This window comes from Gadus macrocephalus, chromosome 6, assembly GCF_031168955.1.
Source record: "Gadus macrocephalus chromosome 6, ASM3116895v1".
NCBI classification, from domain to species: Eukaryota; Metazoa; Chordata; class Actinopteri; order Gadiformes; family Gadidae; genus Gadus; species Gadus macrocephalus.
This window is the reverse complement of record NC_082387.1, coordinates 18,387,336-18,415,233: the sequence shown is the minus strand read 5'-3', so window position 1 is coordinate 18,415,233 and position 27,898 is coordinate 18,387,336. Positions and strand designations below refer to the sequence as shown.

Here is a 27,898-nt window from a genome sequence, read left to right as displayed (position 1 = left end):
AAGATTAGATTAGATATACACACTTGTAAATAAGTAAATAGTCTAGCAGAATATGTAAATAATTGCCTTGTCGTTTGTAATCCATTTTTCTCTGAATCCTATTTGATTTCGGCTCACTTTTTTGTTTTGTTTACACATTGACACTACTAGTATTAGCATTAGAGACAGACACACACACACACACACACACACACACACACACACACACACACACACACACACACACACACACACACACACACACACACACACACACACACACACACACACACACACACACACACACACACACACATCTTACTCTGCATGTGCTCTAGTTTGACATTAGAGAAGTATAAACTCATTTAATGAGGCATATCAAATCAATTTGCCATACACATGATAGGCGTGTTGTTATTGACCGTGACAATTTGATGATAATTATAAAATAACGGTGCCCTTAAATGTGTCTCTAATATTACAAATTGTATTTGGATAGACTCAAAGAGAGAGCAGGATCAACAGCACTATACTCACACAGCTCACGGTACTACCGAGAAGAGATTTAAGAGCACACTAAAATTAGGTCAGGTAAAAAAAATGTAATGATGAAAAGCAATCTGAGGGGAAGTATGCAAGATCATTGTACATCAGAGTCAAATTTGATTCAGCATTCTGCGGCGGATTTAAATTCCCCTGTGATCAGCTGGGAGCTAAGCAGCACAGGCCTGACGAGGGGAGAGGATTTTACACTTCTCCTCCCGCGGAGTCACTGTGGCCGCTGCGAGACAGAGATTAAGCCCTGCACATTCTTTGATGTTTGATGACCTTTTTGATAAAGGCTCATAGCTAACATGCATTTGACTAATGAATACAAGCCCCGGCCTTATTCTCCCACTGCATTACAATATTTTCCTCCTGACTGGAGGAAAATCGTACACACAAGATTACTTGTGTATAAGATTATTGCTGAAGGAGGGCACTGTAAACATTGTGACCGGTTCAGTGTCTGTATCCCCTGCCATCCATCTGTCTATCTGTCCGTCCATCGATCTCTAAAGGATGACATTAGCAGAAGGGGGAACTCCCGGGGCCTGGGAGTTCCCCCTTCTGCTAATGTCATCCTTTAGAGATCGATGGACGGACAGATAGACAGATGGATGGTGTGGGATACAGTTACAGAGATAGTGATCTGTAGTGGTGGGACCTCGTCACGGATTATGGATTTGTGTTGCTTTTAGGAAAGCTTCTGTACGTTTTCCACAATGAATTTGAGCGCCATCTTATTTTTTTCATGAGATAAGGGGGAGGGGAATTTAAAGTAAGGCTAAAGTTGTGTATGGTCGTCCAAGCTTTTTCATGCATTGCAGGTGCACATGGCAGTCATAACTCATTTCTGTGAGTTATTTTCGTGATGATAAAATGTGTTGAGGTCTGGAGGTGGCAATAGGGAAGATGGATGGGTTTTGAGCTACCCTCCCCCAACCTTGAATTTTTCGCACTTATCCAAAAGCCTACATCTTAGTGATATAATTTTTTTCTTTTTTATGTGAAATTGGCAGCAACTACAACTCATTGCTGTGTTCCTACAGGGTTAAATAATTAAGTAATTTAGCCCATTCCGAGTCTTCCCTAATTTGCACCTGACACTGAATAAATTACAATTAATGCGTGTCATTTACGGAATGAAGGCGATTTGTATGTTTTATGGTGAGGGGGGGGGGGGGGGGGGGGGGGGTTAGTGTGTGTGTGTGTGTGTGTGTGTGTGTGTGTGTGTGTGTGTGTGTGTGTGTGTGTGTGTGTGTGAGCATAGCATTTTCCCAGAATAACAGATGGTATGATGGGGGTGTTCAGAGGTCAGTGAAGGTGCGTTGGAGGATAGCAACGTGAGAGGCCAGAAGATGGTGTGAGAAAGAACATCACAGAAGAGAAGGTGTTAGAGAGGAAACAGAGAAGACACCTGCAAACGATACAAAGAAAAACATGTAGTAGAGCAGCACACTTTTTGGACTGAAATGCTGAGAAGATCTACCAGGCATGTTTAGGTATGAGAGGCCTATTAGAGGGACGGGGGGGCTCAAATCATCTTTATTTTTCTACGATGCATTTGAGCAGCATTCATTTATTCATTAATTCATTATGATGGCAGCATTCCCCATCCAAATCCAAGCCCCAAAAGATTGCTCATAAAACACACTACCAACATAAGAGGGTCACACAAAAAAGTTAAGAACCTTAAGGAAGTTAAGGAAGCATGGAACTTTGTTGCATATTTATTTATATTTATTTAAACTTTGAAATGGTTGGGCTCATCAAAACAGAATCCTCTCTTGAGCAGCTAGATACGGTTTATTCCACTAATTCCATTAAATTCCTTGTCTCGATTAGGTATAGAGCTTGGTGTGCTTATGGTTAGGGTCAGTTCTGACATCACACAGGTGTTGAGATGCTCATTAGCTGTAAATGGTAACAGCTGGGTCTGCAGGTGAGTCTCAGGAAGTGAGACTCTGAGTTGAGAGTCTCTGGAGGAGGCTCTGCAGATGAGACTCTAGAGTTCATAGGATTAAAACAAAGGACGCACGGTATTGTGGAAGACACTTCCATGAGAGAAATCTTGGATTTTAACACTGTACACTGGTGAAACTGAACGACGGGATACAAAGCGCGGGCTGGTCACCTGGAGACGAGGTGCTGGTGCGGCGTGTCACACAGAGAGCTATTTGACTATAGTGGCTGTGGACCTGCGGTGAGTAACCCGCACCAAACCCCCTGGATAGGGAAGAATGGACTCACCTGAGGAAAGTTTAGGAACATACCTCATGTTCAACGCACCACGTAGGGACAGACATTAGGTTACGGGCTGTCTACCCAGATAAATAACGAGTGTGTAAGGTTTAAAAAAAAAAAAACCTGGTGAGGAGAGCGAGTACATGGAGTGCAGTGGTGGATTGGTGTTACGCACAGCAGTCGGAGTTCAGAGGGGTGGGAGCGGTGCCAGCGGAGTGACGCTGTGCAGAGAAGGCAGGCAGGGTGAGGGAAGTCAAGAGGGATGATGGATGAGGACACACAGTACAAGGGGAGGGAGAGCCGGAGAGGGCTTACACCTGCTGTGTTTGTGTGTGTGTGTCTGTCTGTCTGTCTGTCTGTCTGTCTGTCTGTCTGTCTGTCTGTCTGTCTGTCTGTCTGGAGTTATGACACATTGCATTGAGTCCTTCATGTATTGACATGGCTGTAGTGAATGTCCATGTTAGTATGTTATTGATATGTTGTTGATTGATAAAAGCACACACACACACTTTCGTTCGGGTTAGGCTTAATAATAAATAATTCGTATTAGCCCTTAGACCTTTAATATTAGGTCGGGGTGCAAGGTGTGTGTGTTTGTGCTGTGCGTCCAAAAGGAGATGGATAAAGTTTAGGACCTCTGAAATCGTGTGTGTGTGTGTGTGTGTGTGTGTGTGTGTGTGTGTGTGTGTGTGTGTGTGTGTGTGTGTGTAAACCGCGGGGCGAAGAGCAGGAGGAGGTAAAGGAGATTCTCAGCGGGGGCCTTTGCACTTCAAGTCTATGATGAAAAAGAAACATTCTGAAACTCGTATTCTCCCATCCCCTTCTTTTGACACCCATTCGTTTCTCTTGTCTCTCTCTTCATTCCCCTTGCATTGTAAGCAAAAAGAAATGGAGAACCTTGAAGCTGTTCTTTCTCTTCAATGAAAGCTCTTAGCTCCATCTGGGGGATTCAGCGTTAAACGGCCTTCTCTGTTGCAATCCTACCGTCACACATATGAAAGATTATGTAACCCGCTTCCCGTAAGTCTTTATTCAGAGAACCCAAGGTAATATGTTATATATATTTGAGAACAGACAAACCCTTTCACAATTTAGCAAAAGGAAAAAGGTTGAAAAGTCAGAATTTACCAATTGATAATAAAAAATTTAAACCAATATCCAGGGATATTAATCTGCTGGTTATTTACCTTTTTGAAATACCTGCCAACTCACACACAAAATTATTTCAATTCGTATCGAAAAATATAAAGCAATCAAAATATATGCTAATACAGGCGTGGCCAATGGGGACAGACATGCAAGATTAATTCATGCAAAAATGTATGCTTCTATAATTTTAATGCATGCCAATGCATTTCTGTTTTACTGTTTTATTTTTATTTTAGGAACCCTAAACAAACTGTGTGTGCTCTATGACTGTGACGGACAGCTTCCTGATGAAAGTGGCTGGGAGCCATTCTGCAGACAATAAACAGACAAAAGATAATATAACAGAACGGCACAGGGCGGCAATGACAAACCCAGCGAGTACGGCAACTTCCGCAGGCGAAATAAAACAGTTGAGTTAGTGGTGAGCGAACATTTACAACATCGACTACATGCGATCGTCAAAGTCAGATTGATTATTCTCGAACAGGTCAATATGTGTGGAAGACTTTCTCCCAGGACATGCTCACGGTGGGTGTGTGAGTTGTTGTCAGGACTACGTCTGTCATGTGTTAAACCCTGCTGTGATTTATTAAATAAATGAATCAAATCTCCCAAGGTCATTGATCATCAGTGTTCCGCCCAGGGGTCTGGAAAGTCTCATTAACAGCAACCTAATAAAGAAGCTGGACCAGGCAGAGGCCCAGCTTAACGTAGCACTAAAGCTTCTTTTGAGCCTAGCAATTCTTCTGTTATTTTAATTTGATAGTCTTCCTGGTCCTAATCACTATATTCAATCTTTGATCTTCCACCTATTTAGTTTTCACTTTTAATAGCAACCATCGAACCCCGGCCCGGCGCAATCTCAAAACGTGAGCCAAAAACTCCCACTTGTGAGTCACTCGTCAAGTACAGTGAGACGAGAGATCTACAGTATATTCCCTCTCTTCAGTGGAAACATCTGAAGTGTGTGCCATATCGTCAGGAAACAACGCGGTGCGGTGAAGTGTGCTTCACGTAAAAGTGTCTGCAGATTTTCGGGAGGGTTACAGGTTGTGAATGCAGGGGGCCTTTAAAATATCTTTCCAGAGCTCGGGGGGTGTATGCAACCATTATTTCCCCTGCGTTGTTCTCTTCTTTCCCTCTGTGTTTGATCCAGTTTCCCTCTATCCTCTTTACCCTCGTCTCCCTTTCAATCGGAGCAACGCGCACCCATCTGCTGCACGTGGTAACATGTCATGTACTCCATGACCGATAAAACCTGTATTACCGTTAATAGAAGTGCCTTCTTTGACCATAGCCATCAATTATTCTCAACGACTCTCTACGACTGATGAAGAATCCAAGAATCTCATAAAATGGCAGGGGGGCTTCAAGGACATGCCCCTTATGAAAATAACTAACGCTGTTTAGCAACAAAACGGATCGTCAAGCTGTCACGCTTCGCCTTGACGTGACCCCACCTGATTTTCAAACTGTCGATTTAATGTGTGTGTGTGAGAGTGTAAAATATACATGTTGGCGTAATTTATCTCACACGGCATGAATACACATGAGGGGTCGTATTTCGACGCGTCAAATGTGCATGTGCATTTGTGTCACCATCTAAATGTCATAAGGGTGGGAGATCCCTCACCCCTCCCATGTGTCAGACACACAGACCCTATACAACTGCTGTTTCCCATGACAGCGCTGCTGCAGCACACGCACACACACGCGCACACATGCACACTGACGCTGTCCTCCTCTCCCACTTGTCAGTAAGTAATGACAACGTAAAGCGGATATACGACTGCACAGGTGGAGTATGGCCAATCACCTCCTTGCTTTGCGCCACACTCATCTATAGATATATGTACTGCAGGATCCCCGAAACACGAAGGGGAATACGGACGCAGGGCGGACCCACCAGCCGCCAGGCACAGAGTTCCTACACATCCATCGATCACAAGAAGAAGAAGGAACATGATTGGCTGAGAGGAGATTTAGTGGGATGCAGGCAATGTTTGATGATGGGAGAACAAAATAAATGGTTACCTTAAAGGAAGCAATGATGGGGAAAAAAGAAGAGAGAGAGAGTGGGAGGACTGGAGGATTTAGAGAGCCAGGTGAAACCGAGAGATGGAGAGATACGATAGCGTGATGGAGTGTGATGCTCCTGGCATCCTCTCTCCGAAGAAGTTAATAAACTGGCTGTGAGCAAAGTTTTCTGCACATCAATTACTCCGAAATGGAAACAAATGGTGGAGAGATAAAGAGGGAGGCAATGGAGAGGAAAAGGGGGAGGGAGGAGAGGTAAGGCAGAGGAAGGCTGAGTAGGGTATGGGAAGGGAAATGGTCAAGGTTTTTCCTTTGAGGTTCAAGAGAGGAAAGAAGAAGAGAGACGGAATTAAGGAAATGCAGTAAGGGAAAATCTACATGAGTGGCCTGAAAATCTAAAAAGCCTTATCAATTACCAAAAGACTAAACAAGCGACCTGGTTAAATATGGAAAAGGATAGAGAGAGGAATTAAAAAAAAAGAGGACTGCAGAACTGAAGATTAACAGGCCAACGGAGGCGTGTGTGTGTGTGTGTGTGTGTGTGTGTGTGTGTGTGTGTGTGTGTGTGTGTGTGTGTGTGTGTGTGTGTGTGTGTGTGTGTGTGTGTGTGTGTTTTTTCCTGGCCACGTCTGCACAGACATTAATTTTCCATTTGCATCCAGCCAAACATCAGGCATTGACAATGCTTATATCCAAAGTGACTTCCAAGAGAGGCTGAGGAAAGTCAATCAATACTGAAACAACTGCACATTAAAGTGCTGCAGGAACACCTCTAAGTTGCAAACAGTTAGCTCCATATAGTAAAGTAGTGTAGAAACACTTTACCTTTCAATTTCTCATAGTGCTTTTGATTTCACATCACGGTGCCGATGCATGTATATTTTTGACTTGTATATTTATAATGGAGTCTTGTGGTCTTGTGGTTAGGGTGTTTGATAAGTCAAGTCAACTTTATTTACCTAACACATCTCAAGGCAGACTCAATGTGCATCACATAAAATAACAGGATTTCAAAGATTAATAAGACAACTGGATTTATAAGAATCCATAAAGGACAGATGAAAGCAGAATTTAAAAGAATGAATGAGACATTTGAATTAAATAATCGGTTAAAATTGCATCGTAGTTTAGCAAAAAGCAAAGATGAACATAAACGATTGAATCTTGTTTTAATGTAGTCAGGGTTGGAGCAAGTCTCAGATCTTCTGGGATTTATTCCAGCTATGTTTTGCATAGTAGCTGAATCCTGCTTTTTCATGTTATGTTTTGACTGTGGGAATATTTAGCTGCAGGTCTAAAGGTTTGCAGTCGGTTCTTCACTTAAATGTTCACAACGTTTGCTTTCCAAAACAAAGTCATGGGATTATCTGTGCTTGAAATCAATGCAAGAATTGTCAGAAAAATTTGTAATTAAAAATCGTAGTTTTACTGTTCACCATATCCTCAAATCATTTTGGGAACTATAACAATGATCAGTTAAACTTAAAGCAGAGGCCTTTATTAACCATTTAATGGTAATTTCCGATAAATATGTCATGAGGCCGTTTGGTATTTTGCCCAAGGATGCCTACAGGTTATGCCGTAGGCATTTATCACCTTTGGGCTGAAAGTGGCCCTCCCAAGCTACATTATGCAGGCTACAATCATAAAAGACTTTGAAACCCTTAAGAAATCTCTCGTGGTTCCTCTTTACGCAATATCGCTAGCCTCTGACTTTGTCCTCTCTTCATTAGTCTGGCTAATGTATTAAATCTGAGGGATGCCAACTTCACACATTATATTTTCACAAACCCCCTGTTAGTTGAATAATGGCAAATGTCTGTGAAATTATTCCATTTGGAATATACTGCCATAACAAATTCACAGAGGATTTAGATCGCTGCCCAACTCCAGATGTTCAGTAAAAATAGTCCAGTGCACGTTGGCCTTTAGTTCTTTTTCATAATGTCACCCTCTGTGTTCCCATGCGTTGTCTTATTATGTCCAACGTGTTAATTAGCTCATTAGCTAATCCGGTGCACCTGCTTGACTTTATAATCAAATAAATCAGTGTTTTCTTTGTTCTTCCGCTCACCTCCGTGTCCTCCACAGCAGGCTCTCTCCGTCTCCACCGATTTGTGTAGGATGTCAGCTCTTTTTTATAGACCCTGTGACTGCGTCTTATTCTGTAGCAAAGGCATCTAATATGTTCTCTCATCTGTGGGATCAGCTGGGGAGTACAGGTCAGCAGCTTGCTTCTTATATATATATATATATATATATATATATATATATATATATATATATATATATATATATATATATATATATATATATATATATATATATATATATATATATATGGATGGATGGATATGTACATGTTAATTTTTTGTTTTATTTTATGTTGTCTGCCCCATAGGTGGAAATATGCTTTGAAGCTAAAATATTGTTTGTCTGCTATTAACTCAATAGCTTGTCGACCAGCAGGGATAAATCGCCCGATATTCTTTGTTTACGAAACATGTCTGGAGAGCCATAGCTTTCTATATTTCAAAATTGACACAAGATATTTGCAAACTAGGGGAAAAATAAGTGGTTTGTAAAGGATGCATTTTGAGTATGAAACCTCCCGGCGCGACCGGACCAATGTGTAGACTACACTGTGCTTCTGATTCAGAAATGCATGTTTTCAGTCAAAAAAAGAAATCCTTAAAGAATTGAAAATGTTCTCACTAGAGAAGATTGAAATGTTTTTTTAAATGAGGATGATATTGCAATGTGTTTCAAGGTGCATCAGCTCACCAGGTGTTCCTACAGGTGGACCCTAGCTGTGATTACTCTATCATACCGAGATGTATTGTGACTCCAGGCACAAGCGCCACTGGCATACCGTAGCCCTTTTTTCTTTTTTTTTTACGGATTAATCACTCGCTCTGCCTGTCATTTAAGCCTGAATGAGAAATGCAAACATCATCGTTTTTCTTTTTCAGTCCTAATAAAATGCAAGGTCAACTTTTTTTTTGAATATCTTCTGACTTGATTAATGATCGAGTCTATCCTTGCACGGAAACGTCAGAATTTATAATATATTTGATGATAAAAAAATAAGGTAAGGACTGATTCTCTGCGCCTATTTATTTTCTCCCGTGTCTGCCTCCCCGTCCATTTTGTGTGATATTCTATCAGGGCTCTGGAGAAGGCCCCAAGGGACGGGTTTCTGGCTGCCTGGTTCATTACAGCACAGGCTGGTGGAAGCCAGGAAGCCATTAGGGCTCAAATGGCTGGAGATAGAGGAAGCAAGATGGGCCATTGACTCACTAGGAGTTTATTTTCGACGGTTTCCTCGCCGGGGAGTGCTTTTTTCGACAGGCAAAGAGTGAGTCAGTGTGGGTGGTTTGTCTTTGTTTGTGAGTGCACCCTCGATGTGCGTGTGTTTGTGCACGTCTGTCCGGGTCAGATTGTTATACCGTCACACCATCCAAGGGGAGCTTTACAAAAAGGGTTTTCCTGAAGTTATGATCCACCACTCACCCTCTTCATCTGTTGGTTTGTATGCAACTAAAAGTCATGGCATACACGCAACCACAGCCATAGTCACTACATTCAGGGAATGTGTTTCATCCTACGCAGTGAGAGTGTAATGTGTGTGCATTGAAGCACTATCTGCATGCGTACTCTCAGGTAGTATATATGTTCATATGCGGAGCATATGTCTGTGTCCCCTGCCGTCTACAGATGCTGTATGGCGGCTTGACGGGCGTAGTGAAAGCCTTGCTGGGTAAATTTAGCTTGTGCTTACACCCTCGGAGGCCTCTTAATAATTGAGAAGGCATCTGCTCCAATTAATGTGGACCTCTAAATGCAATCCTTTTTTCAATACTCTCACTAACTGGGTCACACTCTTTTACTGTCTTTCTCCCAGATCTCTCTCACTTTGCTCCATCTCTCGCTGGCTTGCGCCGCTCTGATGCAGCAAAGAGGAAAAAATGAGCCGCCTTTCAGTTATAAACGGGTTTCATGGTTTGTGAAACATCATCTGGGATGCTTTGCCTCAAGTCTTGCAACATTGACCAACTCTCATTGACACACACACACACACACACACACACACACACACCCCCCTATACACACGATTAAGTTATTGAGGGATTTTCCATTCAGTCCTATTGAATAAGAAAAAAAATTGAAACCTATTTGAGCTGCTTCTTCTCATTAGATTTAAAACTAGAGATTACGCTTTCCCTAGCTCCTAATCACTGGGGCTATGCAGTTACAGATCCCGTCATTTGATTGGTTAAAACATTACATATCCAGCCAATTATCACTTCTCGAGTTGGTTAACAAGTCGAAGACACATTTGATACAAAGTGGCCAGGTGTTTAAGTGCTTATTTTGTTTTTTTCAGCTTGAAAAGGTGGTTGATTAAATGTTCTGCATTTGGAACACTCTAATAAATTGGTTCTGTTAGAGTTGGACATTTGAGATGAGAAACTAAAGATTAAAGCCATTTTAGCAGCGATTAAAGATAAAGCATGTAACCCCTAATGGTTTCATTAAGGACGTCTGAACCGTCTACATCTTGATGTGGTGGTTTCTCTGAAAGTCTTTCTATCTATCTTCCTCTTCCCATGCTATAGCAAAGAATAGTTTGTAGAATCCCAACCTATCAATATTTTTATGTTTAATAATAACATACCTATCACAATCCACCCCCCCCCCTTCTGGATTAATAATGTTATTCTTTTTTATAAATATTATTTGTTATTATTATAGTTGTTCATATTGATATTACTTGCTTCATAATCATAGACTCATTAAAATAAATCAATACATAAATAAAGATAAAGGAATAAAGCACTGTTTTAATCTGAGATGGGATTATGTGCATATGTTGAGACTATGAGAATGAGTACAATTGTAAATCTCTTCAGAAGACTTTCAGTAGCTTTGCATTATCCTCCATTGAATTTGTGTGGTTGTTTAGAAATCGTGCATTTGGCTAGCATCCCGTCAGTTGAACAGTCTACCTGCTGTTTACGGATGGTACATTACATTCAGTGCTTTGTCGCTGGCATGAAGCGTATCTGTCGTTTTTATAATGAAACAGTTTTATCGTTTGATACTAGGGCCCGACCGATTCATCGGCCTGCCGATTTAATCGGCCGATTATAGCCTTTTTTTTTTTAAACTTTTTTTTTTAATGTTATTGCGCTTAGTATCCTGCAGATTGTGCTCCTACTCGCCTGGCTAACTAACAACTTTAGCTGGAGTAAAAAAGAGGAGATTGAATTTTACCGTACAACATGAAAGCACGCTCGCTCAGGCATCTGCGCGCTCACCTCACCAATGTACACAAGACGCGTTGTTTGAGCATGTTGTGCCTGTTTTTCTTTAGGTCCCAGGCCATGTTAATTTGTTATACTGTAGACTCTAACGGTGAGACCATACTGCTCAGCACGCACGTGTTAGTCACTGCTCACGAGCGCAGCACATTGGGAGTTAGTTATTTATTTTACATTTTACATTACAGTCATTTTTGACTGTAAATGTATTCTAAAACACTCAAAGGTTCTTCATTCAATTCACATATTCGTCAAAAGTGTTTAAAGTATATTTAAGGTATCACAAACTACGTTTTATATGCTTTTTTTTGTTTTGTTTTTAATCGGCCGATAAAATCGTAATCGTAATTTTTCTCTGAAAATAATCGCCATCGGCACTCAAAAATCAATATCGGTCGGGCCCTATTTGATACTACAACTATTTGTTCACAAAACTTTCAATGAGAAACAATTACAGATTCATTTATTTTAAGTACCGTGAAGAAGGAATTCACACTCAATGACAATGAAAATGAAAATCTCACAATACCGATTTAAAATTGTTGGGTTTTGAAAGCAATATCTCTATCTCTCTTTTGAACTCATTCTGTATTCCGCTGTGTGTAGGCTTATGCTTGTTTGGTTATGTGTGTGTGTGTGTGTGTGTGTGTGTGTGTGTGTGTGTGTGTAGTTGGGTGAGTGAATGAGCTGGTAAGTCATGCTTAAAATAGCTCCGGGGGCCATAGTGACGTGAGATCAGGGAGATGTGGACCGGGGCTGGAGGTTAGCTCAGAGGACTGGACACTCTGCTTGATAGATAACATGCTGTTCTCACCCCTTCCTCCAATCCCTCCATCTCATACTTTGTTAGCCTTTTCAAGCAATGTATAAGCTTATCGTCTGGTTAATGTATAGGCTCAAGGCCTTATCCCTGATTAAAGGAGGATTCTAGCGCCAGCATGCTAGCAGGAAGTTGTTAGTGTTGGGTTGCTGGTGTGGGGATTCTGGTGCTGGGATGCCAGTGTGGGGATGCTAGTGTGGGGAATGCTAGCACAAGGATTCTATCACGGGTATACCAGCATGTGGATGCTGGCACCCAACCTTACTATTGTTGAATGTCTCTTGCGCTCAACGTTGCTAACGCTCAATGTTTTAGCAATCATAGTAGTTTGGTTGGGCAGCAATGCTAGGTAAGCTAGCGCAGACATCGGGATCATCACAGTCATAAAGATAAGCCGTCAAGGTTGATCAAACTGACTTTGAACGTTGAGTAGTGTGTGGGGGTGGTTTCCAACTAAGGCCAGCACACTGCAGGCACCATGCAGGAATTGAATGGCACAGCCTGTGGCAAGCTCTTATTGATGTTGGTCATCAATAAGAAGGACTCGAGAGGTAAGCCTCTTGAGTCAGTTGGCGAACCAACCCCCAACACTCAGATCAGGTGATTCACTTCAGCTGCTGCTGTCTTTCTTTCACACTCTTCTCCGCTCTCTCAATCTTTGACTTACTAACTATTAGGGGTGTAACGGTACACTGAAGTCACGGTTCGGTTCAGACATCACGGTTCGGTACGAGTTTGGTACAATGAAGGGAAAAGAAAAAACAAAAATGCAGAAGGCAATTCTTTTTTATTGTCTCAGGTTGTACCGCCTAGTGTCATACAGTCTCTCCCATGAGCTAGCTGCAACAGTCTGAACTGTGTAATCTAAGATGTAAACAGTAAACAATAAGTACCCCACATCACCTCCAGACTCCATCCGTAACTTGTAAACAGCTCAGTTACGGCTCGCGTTTCAGTAACGGCTCGCGGCTCGGGTTGTCTAAAAACCACTGACATATCATCCTTAGTCACATATTGTAGTGCCTCATTATTTTAAAACTTTTGTAGGATATGCTGAACCTCCAGTTACAAGCTGGGGTATGCAATGCATTTAAGAAGCATTTTGTGATGATGTATTTGAAATGACCTTCACCTCAACAGAAATCAATTAATCAATTAATCAAATTCAGTATCTTCGGCTGTCGCAGACCTGTAATAAGCTAATCAATTCATGCCTCCCGAATGAAATGGTTGGATGGCATGTATGTGTATCAACCTATCCGGCTACCTGGGAGAGCTCTGCCTGTGCACTCATTGCTCATGACCAGAGTCTTCCTCTAGGCTAGGCCGACCTAAGCTAGTGAGTTTGTCATGTGTCCTGCGGGCATGGCTTTGGAGGGGGGCCTGAATTCTATAGCGGCGTATGTGCATGCATTTTAGCACTGCCACAGAGCAGCCTTCAAATCGAAAAGATGATAAAAACAACCTTGAGATAAAAATATGTGTTAACCAAATATAAGCCAATGTGAACAAACTGAACCAAGGAATAATATGTAAGCTTTAGAAACAGACTTCCTCCTTTTGAGTGAAATATTTATCTACTTGATTGATGCAATCGTTAGGGTAACCACTCTCTCCCAGATAGAGACGTTTCTAAAGCATCTTGTGTACCTTCTCATATTCTCATTTTTCATTCTAGTCGCAGCACACCACAGCACACCAAACAGATGACTTTAATCAGCCCCATGACGTGTTCCCAGTGGTATAAATACACTAAAACACTCGGGAAATTAGCCTGAACTGTTTGCAGCCAAACTACATGACAAAGTAATTGTCAAACAATTTGAACGGCAAAAAAGTGGTTATGTTACAGTGAGCACAGGAAGATTAATAATGGCTGACTCATGCAAGTGTTGTATAATTCTCTGAGGGTCCTAAGTGTGCAATGGTTGCATCCCATTCGAATTTCATGAGCAGCGGTAGTGTCTTGCACCCATCTTTTATTGGACTAAGGGCAATTGAAAACATTTTCAAACGGGTCACTCTTTCATTAAATATGCTCCTGTGGTTATTTTGCATTTAAACTGTTGCACGCATATGCTTGCCGTCATGACAATTTGTTCACAAAGATGCACGCACGCACGCACGCACGCACATTCAATTTACTGATAAAAGCCTCCCATGGCATATCTTTGAATTTCATTTTTTCTGCTTATAAGAACAGCATTATTTTGGATGAACTTTTTCAACAACTTGCTAAACTAAAATATACCTGCCAAATGGAAAATGTTATCCACAAAATGGATTTGACAAGTAATCGCTATAATGCCATGCTCAATGGTAATACGGTTAGGACATTGAGTGCTGTTAGATTACAGTGGAATGTCACAAGGTTAATATCGCTGTATTATGGGTAATATCATTCCCAACCATTATGATGGTATCCTCAATGACAAAAACCTTGGCTCATTTTCAACTGTGCTTTTCGTTAAGGGAGCATTGAATACCTCATGATTGTATTAGAGCTGTGGGCATAGACCGACAACTACATTTTGAGAACAAACCACAATGCATACCATCAGAAAATAAAGTTTAGAAGCAGGATGATAGCGAAAAAAAGAAAGATTATATTGACTTCAAGGAAAATAAAAGGTAAAGCCAGATGAAAGCCAACAGAAGAATAGGTGGAGAAGGGAATGAGGCTGAACTATAAAGAAATATATGACACGTAATAAAACGGACAGGAACGGACACAATGAGAAAGTTGACAAAGCCGGAAAAGTATGTGATGTGAGCCTTCTTGGTTGAGTGGCACAATCTCGTATATTTTCACCCCTCACTTCGCCTTTGAAGTTGTGGAACGCAATGTCGAATCTGAGTTTAGCTTTGGCCATGGGAATCGACTGAATCTAACCTGCAGAAATCACCCACAATGCTGCATTTCATTGAGAGTGACACAAATACACACACGCACACACACACGCGCAGAGCAGGGAGAAATAGCATAGCGATATAGAAGACTAGATTGACAGACGGTTATATTGATGGGTTTGTGTGTGTGTGTGTGTTTTATGTTCCTGATGGTGTTATTGTATGTATTCTTCTTTCTATGGTCTACTCCAGTGGATCTTTGAGGAGAGTTAGAATATGGACATTTGTATGTATTTCCACCACGGGGACAGTTTATGTGTGTCTCCGTGCATTAATTTGCGCTCGCTTGAGTGTATGCCTGTATGAGGTAACGCACAATGTTCCAGGCTGGCCACTGATTACGGCAGAAAGCTTGACACTTCCTGCACGGTTAAATCATTCAGGGACCATACACTCTGCCCCTCAGAGAGAGAGCAACACCGATCCGTCTCCTGCTCACTGCTCAGGCTCCCTTCAAGAAATGTTCCCCTAAGTGGGCCTGAGACATCCCAGACTGTTTATCTCTTGATGCCTCCACAAGCCATCCCCTTACTTACTCCTTTGTTGTATCTCTCTTTCTCTCCCTTGGTCTCACTCTCTCTCTCTGTCTCTGTCTCTGTCTGTCTCTGTCTGTGTCTGTCTTTCTGTCTCTGTCTCGTTCTCTTGCTCTGTCTCTCTCTCTCTGGCTTCTTCTTCCTTTCCTATTTTTATTTCCACTTTTGCATGCTATAGACTTTCTTTATCTCTTCAGTCCATAATGATTTATCTTCTTATAACCCCTTCATCTTTTTCAGCCTTTCCTCTCTTCTTTCTATGATTATATTATCTTCTTTTATGTTCTGTCCTGCTGCCTTTTTCCTGAATTCACAATGTTATGCTCTGCCTCTGGAGAGACTGGTAAGAGAGTGAGAAACATTCACTCAGAGACAGGTAACCAAGAAAGACGAGGGACAAAGATGGAGAACATCTAGGTGTGTGTGTGTGTGTGTGTGTGTGTGTGTGTGTGTGTGTGTGTGTGTGTGTGTGTGTGTGTGTGTGTGTGTGTGTGTGTGTGTGTGTGTGTGTGTGTGTGTGTGTGTGTGTGTGTGTGTGTGTGTGTGTGTGTGTGTGTGTGTGTGTGTGTGTGTGTGCGCAAATGTTTGTGTTTTGTTGCCTTTCTGGACACAGGAAGGCAAACAATATACTGGACACGCACACACGCCCACGTCCCATATCACTCACTCCACCTTTTGCTTTCTCTAATAAATGTATTGTGTACACACATTCATCTCCCCTTGTTTCTTGTTATGTTTTCATTTTCCTTCCTCCTCTTCTTTTCATACCCTCTCGCTCAGCTTTTTGAACCTGGAGCCATTCAAAGCATCTGTGCTGGTACCTGCCGCTGACTGAAAATAAAATGAAACCAATCTGTTGAGGGTTAGAACATGGGAGAGGGGATGATGGAGAGAATGAGAGAGCGGTTAGGATTTGGGTTGAGTGCAGTAGAAGTACAGCAGAGAGAACATTGGTGAATAAAGGAAATGGATGAACAAACACTGAAATGTTAAGATACAATAAGGTAAAGGGCGATATAATGGAGCGGTAGGATGAATCCCATTAAGAATGTCACACCACGGAAGAAGACACAGAGCAGGCTTCTTTCAAATATCACAGGCTTCCACAAACCATAACCTCTCAACTGAATCCAAGCAACTGAACCAAGAAACGCAGAGTGGAAATGGTTTCTCTATCAGAAAGAGTACAATGATATCCCCTCAAACTAAACAATGAGACGGCTGCATCGTTAAATTGAGGCTTCAATGTACGCTATAAAATAAGGTTACTTCAGGATTTAATAAAAATTTAAAAGTTTGATGGCTGAGGTGAGTATCAAGCCATGTCTGTATGGCTGTGTATCATGTTCTCTTGTCTACTCCTGAAACAGCAGGATGGATTGTTGTCAACAGTAACTTTATTTATTGAACAATTTGTACACAATCGTCTTCTAAATTCAGCCAAGATCTGGCTTTTGGCAGTTAGAGCGATAAATGACTAATGAAACAAAAATTGGTTGGTGCTCAGGGAGAGGGAGAGAGGATGAATGAAATTGAATGCTGGAGTAAATTCCAGCAAAACTGCTTCCATCGACGGCATCAGTGGGGGGCCTATTGATGATGCTTATAGTCTCTCTCACAGCTAATTAAATGTTCGATTCCAGCACTTTGGTTTGTCTAATCTGCTTTAATTCAGACACTGAGAATGACCTTCATACAGGGGATCAGAATATGATCGAGAGAAAGAAGGGACAAAAAAAGAGAGGAAATAAAAGAGGGAGAAGGAAACCAACGTGATGGGAGAAGGGAACGAGGGACTCAAAGAACTCTTGGAGATGACTTTGTATTATTGTTGTGTTTCCTTGCTGTTCTGGGGCCACACAAGTGGAAAACAAAAGTCTGAAACCGAAACAAGCGTTGCGTTGGGGGTCCCTTGTTCGGGGGCCAAGGAGGATTCATAGTGGGGGGGAGGATTCAGGGGAAGAAAGGATGCCAAACAATAATGACATCATGGAGATACTAGTTCTTTTCCATGTAAATCATGTGAATACATTCCGACATTAAGACGTGTATGTATCAAAGAATTCACAATAATAATAACAAATAAGAGTTCCTTTTCATTCTGTTGGCCACATAAGGCAATGGCATCTCTCAAACATTTGACATTGATGGTAGTTTGGATTGCAATACAATTCCAGCACTAAAATGAATAAAACAAACCAATAAACAAATGCAACGAAAAGGCTCTAAAACCCCCACAGAGGTACAAGCTGATGGCCAGCACTGGTGCACTGTTAACATGTTGAAGAACAATGGTGGCAAGGAGAAAGTGCTGAAAGCCTGAATGGGTTTTGAACTGAATCAATGGTTGGCAAGGCACACAGTTAAACTGATTGGAAATCCAGTGCATTCAGACAAAGACTTGCCTCTCACTGGTCTGCTTAGTCATTCAAAATGAACACAGCTCTGCCTTCCCTTGTGTTTTTCCTCCATGTATAAGGCTTCATATCAGCAATGCCAGCTCTTTGGACCTTCCTGTGCGTGGAAGGTCCCAAAAAGAGCTCCAATGGCAGTTGTCTTCGCTTAACGTGAGATTATGTTAGCCTTCAACAATTAAGGCATTGATTTAACATTTCGGAAGTTGAACCCATTAGGATAGTTGGGCAAGTAGTACAATACAAAATTGCTTTAGAAACTCTGTCAATTAATCAGTTATGCCTGCATCCTAATTATTTGGGTTGATTCTGCTGAATTTCTGAATGCTTTATTTTACAACATTTGATCTGAACCTGTCTCTTGTATCATTACGCTTCCAATTTATGTAATCCTGAATGGTTTTCTTTTGGTCTTTTTATTGGCTCTATTATAACAAATTCTCAATGTTCAGTCTACACTTCAGAGTATAAATGGGGTTCAATGGTGAATAGCGGGAGTTAACACCTCAACTTATCTCGGCCGTTTTAAGCTATTATAAATAATTGGGTAATGGCGATGGAGCAGTCTACTGATTCAATTTTTATGGCAAATACACAAATGATCTACCTAAAATAACTATCAAGGGTGAAAATCATTATATACTTCCAACTCTACACCTCATTGTGTTCAGCAATTGTTTGCTTTCAGGTCTAGCAACTCAATTAAAATAATATTCACATGGGTGGATGTGTTATCTCCTTCTGAGCTGGGTCTTCGCCAAATTGTATACCAGTGGATTGATATGCGTTACAAGTGATGCTGGAAACAATCAAAGCATACAGCATTGAAATTGGAGTAGCTATAAAAATAAACCCACACTCAGGAGGAGCAACAGGAGATTTCAATAATGTACACGTGGGCTGAATTGGATCATGTTGCCCATCTTCCACTCTGGGAGCTGTGTTTGTTCTCGTGGGATTCCTGGCAAGTGATTCTACTGTGCTTCTCACTGAGGGCCGTGCACCCGCTTTTAAATGTCGGGAATGGAGGTGAAAGTGGAGGAATTATCCGCAGGTTGGACTAAACAAAAGTGACAAGTCAAGTTGCTTCGATGAACACAAAGACACGGACACAGACACATATACACGCATGTTTGCTGTGCACGCACACAAATACACACGAACATCTACGCACACGCACACTCACACACACAAATCAATTACTTGTAGACTGACCTGGCACTCACTCAAGAGATTTTATAAACAAAGGAGCAATTGTGAATTATGTTCTGCGACACCCTCATACATAAAAACATGGCCAAGAAACCAATGCATTGATCAAAACGCAGACACGCACGGCCGCACACACACACAGTCCTGCCACCTATATGTTCCATATGCGGCTCCGTGGGAGTCCTGAGGCCAACCGCAGCTTACTGCAGTGATGAATAAAACAACAGGCACACCCAGGTGTGTGTGTGTGTGTGTGTGTGTGTGTGTGTGTGTGTGTGTGTGTGTGTGTGTGTGTGTGTGTGTGTGTGTGTGTGTGTGTGTGTGTGTGTGTGTGTGTGTGTGTGTGTGTGTGTGTGTGTGTGTGTGTGTGGAAGGGAGTGGTTCTGCTGACACATTCAGATGACCTGGCAGGATGGGGTGGTTGCTGCCTGGCCGGGTGGATGGATTGCTGGGTGGCTGGCCCAATGGGTGGTGTGGTTGAATGGATTGCTGACTGGCCAGTGTAGTGGTTGGGTGGATGCTGGATAGCCGATGGGGTAGGAATTCTGGCTGAATGGGGGCTGGCTGACTGTATTGTGGCTGGATGGTTGCAGGCTGTTTGGCAAGGAAGCAGGCAGCTTCTGATCTGGGATGTGTGTGTGGGCCCGCTTCCTCTGCTGTGAGCTGCTACAGTACAGGCACAACACGTTGGAGAATTGCAGTCTAAAATGGTGAGAACGTAATGCATGAAAAAAACCATCGCATACTGTTTTCAAGAAAAGCAAGTGGCATGAAAGCAAGATTCCGACTTTAACCTACCACACTGTGCTGACACTTTGGCAAACAATCATATGCACTCACACACTGCCGGCCATGTGCTAAATACACACACGCTAAAATTTTGACCAACTGGTAGCTCAATTGGTAGAGCACGGCACTAACACCGCCAGTTAGGGATTAAATTCCCGCCGGGGACGCCACCATGCTGATAAGCAAGAATACGTCCACCAAATCGCAGTTATACATTTTTCTCTTTTACAGTTAGTACAATACCGAAATAGCCTCCTAGATTGCCCAGCTGCAGTGGATCCCCCATGTGACCGTTGGTTTCACTTCTGGGTCGCTGCGCTCCTGTTATATTGGCCTGGCAATCATGAAACCTCCACGCTTGCCATATGATGGGATTTCAATAACCCATTAAGAGGGCTGGTTTAACATGAATGATTTTACATGACTGATTTTACAGGGGATAATCTGGACGCCCGTGCGCATTTCGGAGTGTTTACACAATCCATCATGCTCTTATTGAGATAGATGATGTTGTCCAATGAAAATCTATTAATTCAACACGATCATTCATTAAGAGACCATAACTATTATTCCCAATAATGCTACTCATCAAGACGTGTGTGTGTGTGTGTGTGGGTGTGGGGGTGGGGGTGGGTGGGTGGGTGGGTGGGTGGGTGGGTGTGTGTGTGTTTCGGGTTCATAGTTGCAATAGCACGTTCATAACCCCCAGCCAGGTCGGCAGATGTTATCTTAATAGCAATGCGCATGGCGTGGGTATTTGTTCACACTCAAGCGTGTGGGTCTTTTGTGTCAATGTGTGTGTGCATTATAACCCCTAGGATTGCTGTCGCTAAGGGGTATGCAGATGGAGAAGTGTGTATTATAGTCTTTATAATTTCATCAACGTCAAACTGCTGGTAATGAATATGAATGTGTGGTCTGTAATTCTGTGGGTTGCGGTGCGGTGTGTATTTGTGTTTTTGTGTTTGTGTGTAACTAGTCCTATATTTACTTACTATTTGCAGTTATGCATTTTGTTTCAAAAGGAGGGATGGGAGACCCAGAAGGGTAGGCTGGATGCAAGAGAGAGAGAGGGTGGGGGGGGGAGTGGGAGAATAGATAGAGAGGGGTTGAAGAGAGGGAGAGAGAGAATAGCGGATATGGCATAAATTACATAAGCTGATAAATAAGAAAAACGGAGTGTGGCAACGGAGGGGAATATGAGGACAATGGAGTGTTGTGCGTGGGTGGAGAGTTTGATGAAGAAACAGAAGTGTAAAAGATTAGAGGGTACTGCACAAAGCCAGAAACCACACACGCACACGCAGACACTCATGAACAGTGTAGCAGATTGCATTATGCTGTATTGATCAACAATCATGCATTAAGGGGTCAATAGATGGCCATTAAACACTGGTAAATGGCAGATATATATCATAGCTCTATAGTGTGTGTGCCTGTGTGTGTTCTGTCTAGTGTGTGTGTATTAACGTGTATGTAGGTCATGCAATTCGGTTTATAATCACTGTTCCCTTAAAGGAATACTTGTGCCACAGTATCAAGGACCCAACAGCTTCCAGCGTGCCGTGCACTGTGCTTCCGTGACAACTGAGGGGAAAGTGTGTGTGTGTGTGTGTGTGTGTGTGTGTGTGTGTGCGCGCAAGGGGTGAGTCAAGGAGAGTAGGTATTCAACAAGGGTGGTCCCAGACTAAGTACAAATAATTGAAATGAAAGTGATATATGGGGATGGAAACATTGTTGTACTTGTATGTGCAGTGTGGGGAACATTTTTCGACCACATGTAAAGGGGTAATCTGGAGTAATCTCTAACACACTGAGGGAGATGAGAGTTTAACTATTAAGAAGATCCATCCCTTCCCTGAAATATACTATGACACGCATGATTTTCACAAATCTGCTGCTCCTTACGAGCACTCTCAGGCAAATCCTCCTCAAGTGTTCAGCGGTAATCAGAACTGAAGCTTAAAGATTCAAGGTTCTTGGGAAGAATGTCTTAAAATGCCAGATATAAGGTATCAACCCTATCAGTGTTCAGCGTTTTTTCAAAGTTTTCTGAAAAAATAAATAAATACAAAAAGCGTTCTTATCGGTTGTTTATTTCTGCCCCCTATTTGACGTCCCTCATTATCTGTCCTAAAGTAACTCTTACATTAGCACATTACATTTAGTTCTCAGTCCTACTCCTTTCACGCTCTTACTGCGTCTCTGCTGTCTCTATTCTCTACCCCTCTGTTCAGAGTGTCACTCAATGATTGGCTCTCATTCTCTGCCTGAATGCATTTCCTATTGGAAGGGAAGGCACAATCTTCTGATATTGTTAAATGAAGTAAATGCTCTCACTAATACACGCGAACTGAGGACACACAGACACAAAATAGGAGAAGAGAAGGAGGATGAGAGGAAGCACACAAGTAGAAAGTGCTGAAAAAATGGAAATGGAGCCAAGAAGATAGCAGAGGGGAGAAGGAACGATAAAAAGAGGGGGGGGTGGTTGGTAGTATGATGACTCGGGGAACACGGAGGAGCAGGAGTACGAAAAATAAGGGATTGGCAAGGCAAAGCGAGAGTAAGCGAGTCAAGGGAAGGGAGAGAGGGGCTGAGAGTAAGGTATGGGTGGAGAGCAGAGAAGGCTGGAGAGAGTGAGGTGAGAAGGGGAACACACCGAGCTAAGCAGAGAGAGCTAAGAGAGGGCTCGGAGGTGGAGGGGAGGTGAAGAGGGAAGCCAGGAGACCAGTGTGTAATTCATGAGTACAAAGGGAGAGGAGCAAAAAGGCATGGAAAGAGCAACGGAGGCCTCTTTTACCAGAGCTGGGCTGAATCGCAGAAATTCAGCCTATGACCTTGTGGTGAACACCGAAGACTCTATATAACCCTATCGTTTTACCTTACAACCCTACTGCCATAAAGGAGGTAGATGTCATAGCCTAGCTGAATGTATGCCCGTGGTCCTCTTCAGCCACTGCAGGGAAGGCGTGCCTGTCCATCTCATTAGCATTTGGTGATACAGCGGCAGTGGTCAGGCTACAGTGGAGCCGACGTGGATCCGAGCCAGCATGTCCACTGCCAAGCCCCGCTTGGTGGCTGCGGAATCAGCCGCGTTTCACAAATGGCTAATGCTCAGGCCAAGGTGGCCAAAAAGTCTCTGACAAAGAGGAGATTTATGGGTATGCATCTGTCATCAGCTTTTCATTTGGTTTTCCAATTGCTCAGGTCGTGAATCTTCAGGTTTAATTGAGAGCATCGGGATTTGTCGATCAGGTTATTTGTTTTCATCCATTTCGGTTGTAAATCACCTCATCAGCATTCTGGGTAATAAGTACCAGAGAGACTTATCGTTGAGTACGCAGAGTTCCCTTACCTCATGAGCAAGTGGGTTGAGAGCCGATAGGGCAATGGAAGCTGTGGGAAAGGCTTGGTACCTACTGGTTCATCACGAGAGCATCAATGGGAGAAAGAACCGCTGGCATTGGTCTTCAAGGTGTGTGTCAGGGAAGCAGTCCACTGGTGAGGAATTGGAAATGGTCGGTCTGTAGATATGGGGACAGGGTGGGGGTTAGGAAACTGGGTAAACATGGATGACAACGAGTGTGAAGAGGGAAACAAATCAGGGAGGAGAAAACGAGGGCGGGGAGGAGGGAGAGAAATATCAGCAGAAAAAAACTGAGGAGGGAAGGGAAGAGGTAGAACAGGAACAAGGCCATGAAGGCAAATTATTCCTGTGTAAAAAAACACAAAGAGCCTTTTGTAACGTAGCAGGAGGAACCTTAAGTCTACATAATTGGATAAGGGAGGGGGGAGGGGGGCCCTCCTCCCTTTAGGTGTGTGGTCTTCCTCAGACAGGATGAGGAAGAGGAGGAGCATCAGGAATAGGGGGAAGAGGCAACGACCTTGACAGAGCCTGATCCGACAGCGTGACAAAGGGCCGAATCACGGGTGAACTTTGACAGCGCACTCTCTCAGCCGCTCGGCCCGCTAACGACGACGGAGCAAATTAATGTAGACGCTTGGGGGGAGGGAATGGGAGGGGGGAGGGGGGAGGGAAGGGGGGATTTGTAGGGGGTTGGGAGTGGGAGTTTTTTCTTGCACAAATCACATTATGGGAATTTTTGTCCATTAGCACACAAGGGAGGAAATATACCATATGACCTAAGACGAAAACACACACACATGCACGCATACATGAACACATATATGAACCTGCACACATATACACACCCAAACTTGCACACACGTAGGCACATGATATGCGTTATGCAAACTAGTTGTGTCTACAGTGCTCATTTACAAGGTATTTGATTAATCGTAATATATTTTGATTGACATTCATCATCTGCATTTCCGTCTGCTCATGACTTGTAGATGGATGGCTAGTTTTGATCGCTCACATTATCTGAACAATTTCAAAACAATGTGAAGATATATTTGGGCAAGTTGAACAGTAACAGTATCACCTGACAGATTTAAATGTAGTGAATCCCATTTACTGTATCTTTACCTGCAGCATGGGCGGGTAAAGATACACCACTCTTATATTGCCCTCTCATTTCTCCAAGCTCCCTCTTCCATCTACCTGTCCCCTGCTTTCTATAAATTTGAGAGAGAGAGAGAGAGAGAGAGAGAGAGAGAGAGAGAGAGAGAGAGAGAGAGAGAGAGAGAGAGAGAGAGAGAGAGAGAGAGAGAGAGAGAGAGAGAGAGAGAGAGAGAGAGAGAGAGAGAGAGAGAGAGAGAGAGAGAGAGAGAGAGAGAGAGAGAGAGAGAGAGAGAGAGAGAGAGAGAGAGAGAGAGAGAGAGAGAGAGAGAGAGAGAGATCATCATGTGCGACAACACTTCCTGCTTGGCCTTGTCACCAGTCAGCGATAGATCAAGGTGTGTGTGTGTACAGCACACCCTCACACTCATTAAAGTCATGTCTGTGTGTGTATGTGACTTCTGGCCAAACTGTGAGAGGGGCCTTTCATCATTTTCGCAAACAGTGTTATGTAATCAATCTATATTACAGGAAGGAAATTAGGAAAACAAGACAACCCTTTACGAATACTGTATGTAGCATGGTCCATGCCTCAGACAAGGAAACAGAATTTTCATTTTGGATAACTGTTTTATTGTAGAAATTGACCGACAATGATACATGAGCTGGTGCTCCACCTTGCCATGCAAGTGTGTCTGGGGATGTCTGGTTTAACCTGTTTTGCTGGTCTCAGACTCAAATCAGTCTGACTCGCTCCTCAAACCAGCCATCAGCCACACACACTTCGCAACATATTTAGCAGAATGATAGTTGTTAGACGATAGGCATTTTATTCTAGATGGGTCTTTTTTAAAATAAAAATGGTATGGATTAATTCAGAAACACTGGTCAAATTTGTATGCATAAATAATGCCATTACAATTAGCCATCAACATTTGCTATTTCTGTCATCATGGGAAGCAACCGATATATATTGTTTATTTTATTTATGGAATCAATTTATTGAGAAGATTACGAAGCGCCTTGTCTCATCCTGTAACTTTAATTGTCACTGGTTGATTTCCATGCCTTTGCTATCCATAGGACATCATAACCCAGGATTTTAATTACCTATGATTGCAAGCGACATGTGGGTGGTTGTAATCACGGGTTGCAACAGTTTCCTACTTCATAATTCATACAATCAGACTGTTGCAATGCAGCTGCTCAGGTCAAGCCACTGTTAACTCTCAAAGGAAACACAGCAAGACATTTTCCCGGCGTATTGAAAATGAATTGCTAAAGCCATGAATTATTCTTCCAGCCTAGAGTTCTACCTTTGTCTAACTTTGACGACAACCTCTGGTAAATGCAGGTTTATCAAGACTGAGTTACAACCAGTGCGGGCAGTCTTTTAGAATTATTTAAAACAGTAGTTTTGGTGTTGTCAGTATAGAGGTAAGTAATGTTATACATTCTCCCAAGAGTCTTTTCTTCGATTAATTACATTCATTTTATTTTGAGTGAGTTGAATTCAACCAATGGAAAATGTGTTATTTAGTGCAGTGTAATAGACTATTATTACACTCACTTTCAAGTGAGCCATGAAGAACATTAAGAAATGACAGACATTTGCACTCCTACTGAATTTTTTTTTTTTTAATATATATTGTATTTTATTTCTTTCAGCCATTTTGTTCTTGTTCTCCTATACCTGGCAAGTGCCTCTGTTCCACGCCCACAGCCTGTGGTGATACAATGGTATTTATTGCCTCTTTATGAGTGCTTACAAACCGGCAAATGAATACCCGACACTTGCCATGGGCAACTGTTTGATCAAAACCTCTCAACCAATCAATTTTGAGCCTCCGCATTTAGGATAGTACACTGACTTAAGGTCAACTATGTCTCTATGTATTGTCGAAGGTGGAGGATTTTTGCTTCTGGCCTCACACACACCCTCACATTTACATAAAGTCCTACTTTAATTGTTATCAATCTCTCCTTCTCCCTCCCTCCCTCCTCTTCTGTCTCTTCACTCTCATTCCTTGTCCTCCTCTCTCTTTCTCTCTATCCCTCTCCCTCTCCTGGCGGCCGCCTCCCTTCCTTGCTCTCTCGTTCTTCCTTCCTCCTGTTCTCTCACTCTACCTCTCTACCTCTCACCCTCTCTACCTCTCACCCTCTCTCTCTCTTCCCTGCTTTGCTTTTCTTTGTTCCCTGCCAGCCGGCAGAGTATGGATAGAGCGTCCTAGTGTCGTTTTTAATCACAGCTCAAAGACTGATTAATCACAGCACGACCCCTGCACAGGTAGCAGGAGTAGGATTGGGGATGAGGGAGGGAAGGTAATTGCTGTAAGAGACCCACAAAGGAGAAGAGAGCACCACATGAAAGACTGAGAATGAGAGAGAGCATCGCTAATTAATCTCAACCCGTATAATTGTATGTCCCTAACAATCGATTCCGAGGTTGTAGTCTTGATCACTGATCACAATCGTTGGAATGGTTTCAATACTGAGTCACGTAACAAGAGAGAGTGTGAAACATAGGGAACGGAATTAATATTCTCTAGTGTTCAGCGGTCCTTTCTTGATATGTTTACTGTGGGAACTTTATTGAAGAGCCCACAATTTTATAATTGTATCATTCAATGAGGAGCGGCTGTAGGTTACTTTTTGTCGTTTGGTTCATTGTGTGTGTGTGCCTGGGTGTTGCTACCTGTTCATCTGGTAGTTTCCCTGATGTCCCCTGATATTATCGTCGATGGCATAGGGGACTTGTAGATCCTTTTCTGTTACGATAATGTTGCCTCATCTTATGGTCTTGGGGGCCAAGCCTCCATGACGTCTCTCTCCTCGGTCCCTCTCTTTGTCTCCGTAGCACCTGCTTATTTATGTCTTTTAATAGTCGTTTTAAGCTCAAAGTTTATCGCATGCATATGGAATATATTGATGGGCTAGAAAATGTAGATTCTTTATGACCCATTTAATCTCTAAAAAGTATTTTATTTCACATTTCATTTATGAGCCTTTGTGATATATATTACACACTGTGTCAGCCTCACCAAAGCTGCATTAATCAGTTAGCGCGCTAACAGAGCGGAAGAAAAATCATGAGCACATAAATATAGCACCTGAGGTTATTCAGAGGGAGATTTGAAGCTGCTTCAAACTTGCCTCAACCCTTTCCTCTTTTTTTTGGTATCATGTGTCTATCCCCTTATGTCCATTTCTGTCCTCGGCATCTCCATCCTACTCCTCCGCCATCTTCTCCGCCACTCAAGTGCACTCTCTCCTCAAGGCGTGCATATATATGCATATAGATGGGCCCACCTGAGAGTTGTTTGGTAATGCTCCCTCCTAGCCACGTCATCAGTGCTAAGGCAATGGCTAATGAATAAGTGTGATTCTTTTTTTGTGGGGTTTTATCCTGCTGTGGTCTTCAGACTTCTGCTCTGTCAGCGCGAGCTGATTGCATCACCTCCTCATCTATACTGCGT

General features: G+C 42.6%; 1 protein-coding gene across 1 annotated transcript in view; it reads left to right on the top strand.

Annotated features, from left to right (window-relative positions):
• The window catches only part of grid2 (glutamate receptor, ionotropic, delta 2), a 362,174-nt gene that overhangs the window by 43,437 nt on the left and 290,839 nt on the right, over nucleotides 1-27,898 (top strand). The gene's annotated exons all lie outside the window — the stretch shown is intronic.